We start from the raw sequence: 13,412 nt of genomic DNA, 5'->3' as shown, positions 1-13,412 counted from the left end.
TGTGGAGCGGTGACACCCATGGGCTATCGGAGGGATGCATGATGCCCATCGCCTCCATCAGGCGGAATTCCTCCCGAGCCAGACGAAGCTTGTCTGGCGCGAGACAACACGCCCGGGCGTGCACAGGCGGGCCAGTAGTAGGAATATGGTGATCCACGCCTTGCTTGGGGGTGGAGGAGTGGAAGTGGGGTTCAAGGATGTCCGGAAAATCTGCCAGGATGCGCGCGAATGTCACATCCATAGACGACAGGGGGCGATACGGGATCATCAATGCGGATGAAGACCGGCTCCAGCGTGACGGAGTGCACCAGGTGCCGCCGCTTGACATCCACGAGCAGTGAATGGGCTCGAAGGATCACCATTCCTTCACTCGAAGGCCAAGAATTCTACAGATTAAATACCATCTGACTAACAAAGTTCTTCCACCTCTTCTTTCTTATAGAGCGCTCTTTAATTCCAAGGCTATGACCTCTAGTCCAAGACATTCCCAACAGTGAAAACATCCTATAGCCTGGGACTGGATGTTAAGTATCCCGACAGGGTTTGGGAGGATGCTACTAGCTAGAGACAGACAGATCAAAACCCTGGGAACAGGTGAACAAAGAAATTCTGTGAAAATGGTCACATGATGAACATCTGGTGAGAACAGAGCAGCACGTAATTTAATTGCTAGGCAGTGTAGCCTTGTGAAGATAAGGTGGCTGGGAACGGCCATTTTGCAAAGGAACTGTATGATGAGAGTGAAAATGTTGATAAGGAACGAAGATGCATTTTTGTTTATTCAGACCTTGGATGAGTAACAACTCAAAATGATTGACTTTAGAATTGTGAGAGCCTTGGGTTTGAACAAAGGCTTCCTTTAGGAGATTGAAGGAAAATTAGTATAAAAGAAGGGCGGTCTGAGACATGGGCAGCGACAACCCGGGAACAACCATCACAAGAAGGAGGGACCTGAGTTCAAAGCTCAGAGAAGACAAACCCTCTACCAACAGAGTGAATCTGTCCAATTCATTCATAGGGGCAATATCTGACTTTGTGATTTAGTTTAAGAATTGATAAATTGAAATAGTAAATTAAAGGAGAAGTTATTAGAAGTCAAGTGTTTGCATGCATGTTTTAAGTACTCCAGTGTTAATAAAGATTGTTGTAATAAACAAAATTAAACCTCGGTTTAGAGTCTTGTTTGACACGTCAGTTGATACCCTATAGAGGTAATAGGGTCACCAATCCTTTCCACATTCACTCTATCTATGCTTTTCATTATTCTGTAAGTTTCAATGTGATCCCCTCATCCTTCAAAACTCCAGGAAGTAGATTCCCAGTGTCAAACGCTAATGTATTAACCCACTCATTCCTGAATCATTCTTGTAAACCTCCTCTGGACCCTCTCCAGAGCCAGCACATCCTTCCTCAGATAAGGGGTTCAAATTTGCTCACAGTACTCCAAATGCAGGCTGACCAGCACCTTATAGAGCCTCAGCGTTGCATCTCTCCTTATAGAGCCTTATAGAGCCTCAGCATTACATGTCTTGCGTAAAGGTTTATAGTTAAGTCTGCCTTAACTGGGCTGGTGAGCACCTGGATCAGGATAGTGTGCAGGTAGAAATTAGTTTATCTTGGGCATAAACACTGCGGGCCGAAGGGCCGGCTCCTGTGTACTGCTCTGTGTTTTGTTTTTGTTTTGTAAATGGTGCACGAGTAGGCCATTCTGGAGTATTGTGTACAGTTTTGGTCTCCTAATCTGAGTAAAGACATCCTTGCCATAGAGGGAGTACAGAGAAGGTTCACCAGATTAATTCCTGGTCCCGATGTTGGGGAAGTCCAGGACAAGGGGTCACAGTTTAAGGATAAAGGGGAAATCTTTTAGGACCGAGATGAGAAAAACATTTTTCACACAGAGTGGTGAATCTCTGGAATTCTCTGCCACAGAAGGTACTTGAGGCCAGTTCATTGGCTATATTTAAGAGGGAGTTAGATGTGGCCATTGTGGCTAAGGGGATCAGAGGGTATGGAGACAAGGCAGGTACTGAATACTGAGTTGGATGATCAGCCATGATCATATTGAATGGCGGTGCAGGCTCGAAGGGCCGAATGGCCTACTCCTGCACCTATTTTCTATGTTTCTCTTCCACTACCTTCGGTGTAACAATCTTACTGTAGGACTTGTCGAGGACCGACAGTTTCTCGGACGAACCTGAGGTCATCCACTTGCTTCTCCAGTTCCCCAACACGGTCCTTCAGGAGCTGTACCTGGATGCACTTCTCAAACTTGTAACAGCCAAAGGCACCAGCAGTGTCATTGACCTCCCACATACTGCAAGCATCACACTGAATCAGCTTGCTTGACATCTCCTTCTTACGTCTCTCCATCTCCAGCGTTTTGTGTAGCCTCTTCTCCGAAGACTCTCGAGCCAAAGACTCACACATTTCTCACAGGGCACTTCCTTCAATGCCGCACCTTAAGAGCCATCCTGCTTATATTGACTGATATATTGCCTAATTTATCAATTTATAAACCAAATTCCTCAGATTTAAACTGTTTTCCCCCTCTGACACACTTCTAACTCTCCTCCAACTCGGGCTAGAGCCAATCAGTGCTTTTTCCTGCATATCTTTGCTGCTGTTTCTTCAAAATCCATGAGAATCCGGCTCCATCTTCAGTCCAGCTCCAGTTCCACCTCCATTACAGCTCTAGCACCACCTACAGTTCCAGCTCCATCTCCATCTCTAGCTCTACCTCCATCTCCATCTAAACCTCTAGTTCTAGCTCCATCTCCAGCTCCAATCTACAGCCTTCTCCAACTCTAGCTCCATCTCCAGGTCCAGCTCCATCTCAAGCTCCATCTTTAGCTTCACCTCCATCTCCAGCTCCATCTGCAGCTCATCTCCATCTCCTGCTTTAGCTGTAGCTCCATCACCAGCTCAATCTCCAGCTCTAGATCTTGCTCCATCCCCAGCTCCATATTTAGCACTATCTCCAGTTCTAGCTCTATCTCCAGCTCCATGTAAAGCTCTAGTTCTAGCTCCATCTCCAGCTCCAGCTCCAACACCAGCCCCAGCTCTATCTCCAGCTCTATCTCCAGTTCCTTCTCCAACTCCCTCTCCAGCTCTAGCTTTAGCCCCATCTCCAGCTCCAGGTCTAACTCGATCTAATACTCAATCTCCAGTGCTAACTCCATCTCCAACTCCAGCTCTAACTCCAGCTCTAAACTCACCTCCACCCACAGCTCCATTTCCAGCTCTAGCTCTAGCTCTATCTCTAACTCTAGTTGCATCTCCAGCTCCATCTGCAGCTCTAGCTCTAGCTTTATCTAAAACTCTCCTCCCACTCGGGTTAGAGTCAATCAGTGCTTTTTCCTGCATCTCTTTGCTGCTGTTTCTTCAAAATCCATGGGAGCTGTGAGTTAAATCTGCCTGTGCTATGCCTCTCCTTTTAAACAGTTTTCCTCCTCTGACTCACTTCTAACACTCCTCCCACTCGGGTAAGCTCATCTAAAGCTCTAGTTCTAGCTCCATCTCCAGCTCCATATCCAGCTCTAGCTAAAGCTCCATTCCCAGTTCCAGATCTAGCTCCTGCTCCAGCTCCATCTTCCATCTCCATCTCCGTCTCCGTCTCCATCTCCAGCTCCATCTCCACCTCCATCTCCAGCTCCAGCTCCATCTCTAGCTCCATCTCCAGCACTAGCCCCAGCTCCATCTCCAAATAGAGCTCCAGCTCTAGCCCTAAGTCCATCCCCAGCTCCATCTCCAGCTCCAACTACAGCTGTAGCTCTAGCTGCATCTCCAGCACCACCTCCATCTCCAGCTCCATCTCAAGCGCCATCTCCATCTCCAGCTCCATCTCCACCTTCATCTCCATCTCCATCTCCATCTCCAGCTCCATCTCCATCTCAAGCGCCATCTCCATCTTCAGCTCCATCTCCAGCTCCACCTGCAGCTCCAGCTCCACCTTCATCTCCAGCTCTAGCTCCAGCTCCATCTCCAATGCCACCTCCATTGCAGCTCTAGCACCATCAGCAGTTCCAGCTCCATCTCCATCTCAAGCTCCATCTTCATCTCCATCTAAAGCTCTAGTTCTAGCTTCATCTCCAGCTCCATCTCCAGCTCTAGCTAAAGCTCCATTCCCAGTTGTAGATCTAGCTCCTTCTCCAGCTAGAGCTCTATCTCCATCTCCAGCTTTAGCTCTTAGCTTTATCTAAAAGTCTCCTCCCACTCGGGCTAGAGCCAATCAGCGCTTATTCTTGCTTCTCTTTGCCGGTGTTTCTTCAAAATCCACGGGAATCAACCCCCATCTCCAGTTCCAGCTCCACCTGCAGCTCCATCTCCAGTTCCACCTCCATTGCAGCTCTAGCACCATCAGCAGTTCCAGCTCCATCTCCAGCTCTAGCTCTAGCCCCATCTCCAGCTCTAGCCCCAGCCACATAAAGCCAGGCAGCCGCACTGTGCAAAATGAATTTAGGGCTGAGAATCGGTGCTAAAACAACAAAGACGCCAAAATCTTTCCTATCCTCGATCTCCAGGCACTCTTGGCAGTCCGCCAATGACATCCATACCCTCGGCAATGCAGAGAAAACTCAGGAATTTCACACTGGTGGACGAATCCCAAAGCAAAGGAAAGTTTCAGCCGTCCAACGATAAGTTAAACTATGAAGCCTCTCTGCCTCTGTTCCTTCTCCATCGACAAAATCCTTGATAGGCTGCTTCAAACCTTCTCAATTGCAGAGAAAAAAGCATGACCTCTCTCTATTTTTTTTTCCTTTTCAAAAACTTTATTCAACACAGTCATATGATACAACACATCAAAACATAATCTGAAATTACAATAGTTCAAGTTCAAGTTCATGTTTATTGTCATGTGTCCCTGATAGAACAATGAAACTCTTGCTTTGCTTCAGCACACAGAACATAATAGGCATTGACTACAAAACATATGAATAAATAAACTGGTGCAAAATGACAGATAATAGGTTATTAATGTTCAGAGTTTTGTCCGAGCCTGGTTTAATAGCCTGATGGCTGTGGGGAAGTAGCTATTCCTGAACCTGGTTGTTGCAGTCTTCAGGCTCCTGTACCTTCTACCTGAAGGTTGCAGGGAGATGAGTGTGTGGCCAGGATGGTGTGGGTCTTTGATGATACTGCCAGCCTTTTTGAGGCAGCGACCATGATAAATCCCCTCGATGGAAGGAAGGTCAGAGCCGATGATGGACTGTGCAGTGTTTACTACTTTTTGTAGTATAACAAAACACTATAACAAATAATCATTATAGTACAACAGTGCATTCATTGTTTACAATACTCTCAATCCCACATGGTGAGCAAAGAGTTCCTTCTTCTCCTGAAACTCTCCCCATTTGCAGGAGTCACCACCAACCCGACCCTGGCGAGATTCTGTGTGGAGTAGCTCCCTCTCAAGCCTCTCGACTGCTGAGTCCCGCTGCCTAAGGGAAGAGAAGCACCTCTGCCTCTCTCTCCACTTAACCCAAAACCGACTGAATGACTCCCAGAAACACCGATCCTCCAGCATCCTGCTGTTAAAGTGCCAGTACGCGGACCCAGCCCGAGCGCACGCTGGATTAAAATCCACACGCACTAGACAGTGGTCCGAGCACGGCACCAGCTGCATTGAGGCCGCTGAGACACGGGAAACAAATGCTCGGGAAATATATATTAGATCACTGCGGGAACCACCGCCCTCAGACCTCCGCGATTCCAGTGGAATCAGGGTGGAGGTTCCGCCATGTATCAACCAACTCAAAGGAGTCAATCAACCCTCTCAGCTTCTTCACTACAGCAGGGGCACACTGAGTACCAGAACGGTCTCGCACCTGAAGTGTGCTATTAAAGTCCCCACCAAGGAGACACACTCTTCCCAATCAATAGTACTTAACAGAGCAGTCACCTCCTGAAGTAGGCCAGCCTGCATCGTGCCGGGTCCAGGGGCATACACGTTAATGAAAGGCAACGGCATGCCATCCAGGCTCACGGCCAGATGGAGCAAACGTCCTGGCATAACTTGTTGCACTTTTAGAACATTTGGCAGGAAATTCTGGGCCAACAAAAAGGCCACCCCACTGGAATTTGAGCTGAGATGGCTCATGTAGACCCCCCTTCCCACTCCAGTCACCAGGTAGGTTCATCACTGACAATGGTATGCGTCTCCTGCAGAAAACACACTGCAAATTTCCCCTCTCTAAGGACTGATTAAAGCTGAAATCTACAAAAACTCGCACTACTTCCATTTTAGTTTAATGTGACTATTGCAGGCACACTAGATTGAGAAACTCGCACTCAAGACTCAAGGACTCAAGAACTCTGTCTCTGAGGAACTCCAAAAAGTCTCCAAACTGGTACATCTCAGAGTCAGGAAGATCACTATCCTTCTTGCCAAGCAAAGCCTCGTTAGTCTTAATCAAAACTGTCAGATCAGCGCCCCGTCTTTTTGCAGCCTCCGTTTTCGAAAGACCAGAACTCTCTGAAAGTTCACTGACTCCACTACACAAACTGGCCTCATCACTCACCCCCTCCTCCGGCATGACCTCACCCCCAGGATCAATGCCGGGGAAGGGTCCCGAAACCCCTGACCACAACAAGCAGCCCACTGAATTCTCTCTCCGTCTCCCCCACCCAAATCACACGAGGTTCTTGTTTTCACCCGACAGTTTCCTTTATCATCGTCACCTTTTTACAGATCTTTCATTCATTGTTATTTATTTCTCCACATCACCGTCTATATCTCTCATTTCCCTTATCCCTAACCATTCTGAAAAAGAGTTGTCCCGAAATGTCACCCATTCCTTCTCCATAGATGCTGATTGTCCCGCTGTTTTACTCCAGCATTTTGTGTTCATCTTTATGTAATAGATGGATACAGGTGAGGGGGGAGCGGGGTGATTGGCAGATGGGTGGACAAAGGTCAGAGATGGGAAGAACAGAAAAGGCTGTGAGTGAAGATGAGCAGAATGAAAAGCCAGGGAAAGGGATATTGGTGAAAGGGGAAGGGGAAAAGGGGGAAACTTGTCCCATTCAGGTGATGCACAGGGAAGAGAGGGGAAAAATTGGATGGACACAAAAGCTGGAATAAGTCAGAAAGTCAGACAGCATTGCTGGAGAAAAGGAATGGGTGACGTTTTGTGTCGAGACCCTTCTTCAGACTGAGTCAGTGAAGAGGGAGACGAGAGATATGGAAGGGTGAGGTGTAAAAATGACAGAACAAAGCATTATGTTATAAAAACAAATGACAATGTTAATGGTAATGCCATTGTTAGCTGTGGGCTTGGTGAAATCAAGTTACAGACAATGAACCTCAACAAGATGACTTTAAAGCTGGTATGACCTGTGGGGGAGGGATGGAGAGAGGGGGGATGTAAGGGTTACTTGAAGTTAGAGAAATCAATATTCATACTGCTATCAATAAAACAGAGGTAGGTTGTTGGATAGTTAACTAAAATCAGAGAATGACATTTCTCAACTCAAACAAAATTTGACAAGGAGCCAAGTTTCCCAACCTGAAATATTGCCCATATTTTTCCCATGCACTTTTTGCCTATATTTGGCTGACAAAAGGAACTGCAGATGCTGGTTCATGCACAAAAAGGCACAAAGTGCTAGAGGCAGCATCTGTGGAGTATATAGATAGGTGACGTTTCTCAGAGTGCTAGAGTAACTCAGCGGGTCAGGCAGCATCTCTGGTCAACGTGGAGAGGTGACGTTTCAGGTCTGAAGAAGGTTCATGACCCAAAAAAAAGCCCCTATCCATGTTCTCCACAGATAAACACAAAAGATGGAGTAAGTCAGCAGGACAGGCAGCATCTCTGGAGAGAAGGAACCTTCTTCACACTGAGTCACAGAAGACGGAGACACAGAGATAAGGAAATGGAAGGGGCAGATCTAGCTCCTTCTCCAGCTCCAGCTCCATCTTCCATCTCCATCTCCATCTCCGTCTCCAGCTCCAGCTCCATCTCCATCTCCATATCCAGCTCCATCTCCAGCTCCATTCCATCTCCATCTCCATCTCCAGCTCCACCTCCACCTCCAGCTGCATCTCAAGCTCCAGCTCCAGCTCCATCTCCATCTCCACCTCCATCTCCAGCTCCAGCTCCAGCTCCAGCTCCATCTCCAGCACTAGCCCCAGCTCCATCTCCAAATAGAGCTCCAGCTCTAGCCCTGTCCACCCCCAGTTCCATCTACAGCTGTAGCTCTAGCTGCATCTCCAGCACCACCTCCAGCTCCATCTCCAGCTTCATCTCCAGCTCTAGCTAAAGCTCCATTCCCAGTTCCAGATCTAGCTCCTTCTCCTTCTCCAGCTCTAGCTCCATCTCCAGCTCCATCTCCATCTCCAGCTCCATCTCCATCTCAAGCACCATCTCCATCTCCAGCTCCATCTCCAGCTGTAGCTCCAGCTCCACCTTCATCTCCAGCTCCATATCCAGCTCTAGCTAAAGCTCCATTCCCAGTTCTAGATCTAGCTCCTTCTCCAGCTACAGCTCTATCTCCATCTCCAGCTCTAGCTCTTAGCTTTATCTAAAAGTCTCCTCCCACTCGGGCTAGAGCCAATCAGTGCTTATTCTTGCTTCTCTTTGCCGGTGTTTCTTCAAAATCCACGGGAATCAACCCCCATCTCCAGTTCCAGCTGCAGCTCCAGCTCCAGTTCCACCTCCATTGCAGCTCTAGCACCATCAGCAGTTCCAGCTCCATCTCCATCTCCAGCTCTAGCTCCATCTCCATCTCCAGCTCTAGCCCCCGCCACATAAAGCCAGGCAGCCGCACTGTGCAAAATGAATTTAGGGCTGAGAATCGGTGCTAAAACAACAAAGACGCCAAATTGTTTCCTATCCTCGATCTCCAGGCACTCTTGGCAGTCCGCCAATGACATCCATACCCTCGGCAATGCAGAGAAAACTCAGGAATTTCACACTGGTGGACGAATCCCAAAGCAAAGGAAAGTTTCAGCAGTCCAACGATAAGTTAAACTATGAAGCCTCTCTGCCTCTGTTCCTTCTCCATCGACAAAATCCTTGATAGGCTGCTTCAAACCTTCTCAATTGCAGAGAAAAAAGCATGACCTCTCTCTCTTTTTTTTTCCTTTTCAAAAACTTTATTCAACACAGTCATATGATACAACACATCAAAACATAATCTGAAATTACAATAGTTCAAGTTCAAGTTTATTGTCATGTGTCACTGATAGAACAATGAAACTCTTGGTTTGCTTCAGCACACAGAACATAATAGGCATTGACTACAAAACACATGAATAAATAAACTGAAGTGCAAAATGACAGATAATCGGTTATTAATGTTCAGAGTTTTGTCCGAGCCAGGTTTAATAGCCTGATGGCTGTGGGGAAGTAGCTATTCCTGAACCTGGTCGTTGCAGTCTTCAGGCTCCTGTACCTTATACCTGAAGGTTGCAGGGAGATGAGTGTGTGGCCAGGATGGTGTGGGTCTTTGATGATACTGCCAGCCTTTTTGAGGCTGCGACCACGATAAATCCCCTCGATGGAAGGAAGGTCAGAGCCGATGATGGACTGGACAGTGTTTACTACTTTTTGTAGTATAACAAAACACTATAACAAATAATCATTATAGTACAACAGTGCATTCATGTTTACAATACTCTCAATCCCACATGGTGACCAGCGCCCATGGAAGGCCTCCAAAGTCCCCGTGGACACTGTGTGTTCCCTCTCCAGGGACACACGTGCATGGACGTAAGCCTGAAAGAGGGGCAGGCAGCCGAATCTAGCCTGACCATCGACCGCCCGCTGCCTGGACCCACAAATGGTCATCTTGGCCAGGCCCAAGAGCAAACCGACAGGGAAGCCCCCCCCCCCCCCCCCCCCCACTCGTCTCTCCCCACACCCTGCCTTGTGTCCAAACACTAGAATCGTAGGACTAAAATGCAACCAGAACTTTATCCTTGGCGAAGGAAATACGGCACATCTTGGTGCACAATACGTAACAGCATGCCATAACCTGAGAGACGGTGAATGACCAACATGCACATATGTCCGCACACACTAATTGACATTAACTGACACTAAGAAATTAATTTTGAATTGCTAAACTTGCTATTGTGTTGTACTGCTTACAGCTGCAAGAACGTGTAGCAATCAATAAAGGGCAATAGGCCTATTGCGAGTTTATGTACAGGGACATATCTATCCATGCACTGTATAAATTGAATTTATACTTATGGATTTTAAATATGTATGTCATGTTTTATACTTTGGCAATATAACAATGTATTTTTATCATGCCAATAAAGTTTTAAAATTGTATTTAAAATGAAATGAGAGAGAGATACATCGATAGAAAGAGATAGATAGAGAGAGAGATAGAGAGAGAGAGAGATATTGAGATAGAGATAGAGATAGAGATAGAGATAGAGATAGAGATAGAGATAGAGATAGAGAGATAGAGATAGAGATAGAGAGAGAGATAGAGCTCGCTCTCTCTCTCCTCTCGCCTCTCTCTCTCTCTCCTGCTCTCGCTCTCTCTCTCTCTCTCGGTCTTTCCCCTCGCTCTTCTCTCTCTCTCTCTCTCTCATCTCCGCTCTTCTCACTCTGATCTGCTCGTAGAGTCATCCTCATTCCTGTTCTAATCAAGAGTTTGGATTGTTACGAATGAGTATGCTGCTTGAATCATACTGCTAGTGCTTTGAGAATTTGAAAGTTTGCACCTTAAGAGGTAGTTGCTGGACTTGGACTTGGACTTAGTTCCTCCACACTGTTGAGTGCATTGTAAATGGTAGCGAATTGAGGAATGCAGTTGAACAGAGGGATCTAGGAATAAACTGTGCATAGTTCCCTGAAGGTGGAATCTCATGTCGATAGGGTGGTTAAGAAAGCTTTTGGTGTGCTGGCCTTTATAAATCAGAGCATTGAGTATAGAAGTTGGGATGTAATGTTAAATTAGTACAAGGCATTGGTGAGGCCAATTCTGGAGTATTGTGTACAATTTTGGTCGCCTAATTATAAGAAGGATGTCAACAAAATAGAGAGAGTACAGAGGAGATTTACTAGAATGTTGCCTGGGTTTCAGCAACTAAGTTACATAGAAAGGTTGAACAAGTTAGGTCTTTATTCTTTGGAGCACAGAGGGTTAAGGGGGGACTTGATAGAGGTCTTTAAAATGATGAGAGGGATAGACAGAGTTGTCGTGGATAAGCTTTTCCCACTGAGAGTAGGTAAGATTCAAACAAGAGGACATGACTTGAGAATTAAGGGACAGAAGTTTAGGGGTAACATGAGGGGAAACTTCTTTACTCAGAGAGTGGTAGCTGTGTGGAATGAGCTTCCAGTGAAGGTGGTGGAGGCAGGTTCGATTTTATCATTTAAAAATAAATTGGATAGTTATATGGACGGGAAATGAATGGAGGGTTATGGTCTGAGTGCAGGTAGATGGGACTAGGGGAGAATACGTGTTCGGCACGGACTAGAAGGGCCGAGATGGCCTATTTCCGTGCTGCAATTGTTATATGGTTATATGGTTAATATTCCAGATATCTAAATCCCTGCACCCTGCACCAGCTCATTAGCCACACATTGATTTTGCCTATTTACTGTTTTTGCCTTCAGTCGCACGAAATACTGGACGCAAACCTGAGATAACTATACTGGAGGTCCTGCTTTTCCGCCTCTTACCTAATTCTCTAACATCGCGTTGTAGAACCTTCCTCATCCTACTTATAGCATTTGTACAAATTTGCACAACAACCTCAGGCTGTTCCCCCTCTCTCTCGACGACGCCGTGCAGCGCTGCATTTAAGCTGTAAGAAAGAACTGCAGATGCTGGCTTAAATCGAAGGTAGGTACAAAATGCTGGAGTAACTCTGCGGGTCAGGCAACATCTCGGGAGAGAAGGAATGGGTGACGTTTCGGGCGAGACCCTTCTTCAAAGTCTGAAGAAGGTTGTTGACCCGAATCTTCACTCATTCCTTCTCTCCAGAGATGCTGCCTGGCCCGCTGAGTTACTCCAGCATTTTGTGTCTACTGTATTTTCGGTCCCGTCCAGAAAAATCTCATTTACCCGCATGGTCCTGAGGTAATACTGATACTGATGTGCCTTCCCGATCCCCCATTCGCTGTGATGGCATTTCAGTCTCAGTCACAGAGGCCGATGTCAGGAAATCCTTCAGAGGGGTGAACCTCCGAAAAGCACCTGGACCTGATGGTATACCTGGTCGTGTTCTAAAAACCTGTGCGGACCAACTGGCTGGAGTTTTTACGGACATTTTCAACCTCTCACTTCTGAGGTCTGAGGTCCCCACCAGCTTTAAAAGGGCATCAATTATACCGGTGCCCAAGAAGAGTAAGGTGACGTGCCTCAATGACTATCGACCAGTGGCACTAACGCCGGTGGTGATGAAGTGCTTTGAGAGGTTGATCATGGAGCAAATCAACTCCTACCTCGACAAAAACCTGGACTCACTGCAGTTCGCGTACCGCCACAACAGATCAACGGTAGATGCGATCTCGCTGGCCCTCCACTCCGCACTGGACCACTTGGACAACAAAAACTCATATGTCAGGCTGTTATTCATTGATTACAGCTCGGCATTTAACACAATCATCCCCTCCAAACTGGTTACCAAACTCGCAGAACTGGGTCTCTGCGCATCCCTCTGCAACTGGATCCTCGACTTCCTCGTCCACAGACCACAGTCTGTTCGTATTGGTGGAAATGTGTCAGCCTCGATAACAATCAGCACGGGAGCACCTCAAGGCAGCGTGCTCAGCCCCCTGCTGTACTCACTCTATACCCATGACTGCGTAGCGAACCACAGTGCGAACTCCATCATCAAGTTCGCTGACGACACCACTATTGTGGGGCGTATCACTGATGGGGATGAGTCAGAGTACAGAAGGAAGATCGAGCAACTGTCCATATGTTGCCAGCGCAATAACCTGGCCCTCAACACCAGCAAAACCAAGGAACTGATTGTGGACTTTGGAAGGAGTAGGAGGGGGACCCACAGCCCCATTTATATCAACGGGTCGATGGTTGAAAGGGTCAAGAACTTCAAATTCCTGGGCGTGCACATCTCTGAAGATCTTTCCTGGTCCGAGAACACTAACGCAATTATCAAAAAAGCTCATCAGCGCCTCTACTTCCTGAGAAGATTACGGAGAGTCGGTGTGTCAAGGAAGACTCTCTCTAACTTCTACATGTGCATAGTAGAGAGCATGCTGACCGGTTGCATCGTGGCTTGGTTCGGCAATTTGAGCGACCTGGAGAGGAAAAGACTACAAAAAGTAGTAAACACTGCCCAGTCCATCATCGGCTCTGACCTTCCTTCCATCGAGGGGATTTATCGCAGTCGCTGACTCAAAAAGGCTGGCAGTATCATCAAAGACCCACACCATCCTGGCCACACACTCATCTCCCTGCTACCTTCAGGTAGAAGGTAC

This window comes from Amblyraja radiata, chromosome 6 (genome assembly GCF_010909765.2).
Source record: "Amblyraja radiata isolate CabotCenter1 chromosome 6, sAmbRad1.1.pri, whole genome shotgun sequence".
Taxonomy (NCBI): domain Eukaryota; kingdom Metazoa; phylum Chordata; class Chondrichthyes; order Rajiformes; family Rajidae; genus Amblyraja; species Amblyraja radiata.
This window is presented reverse-complemented; position numbering follows the sequence as displayed.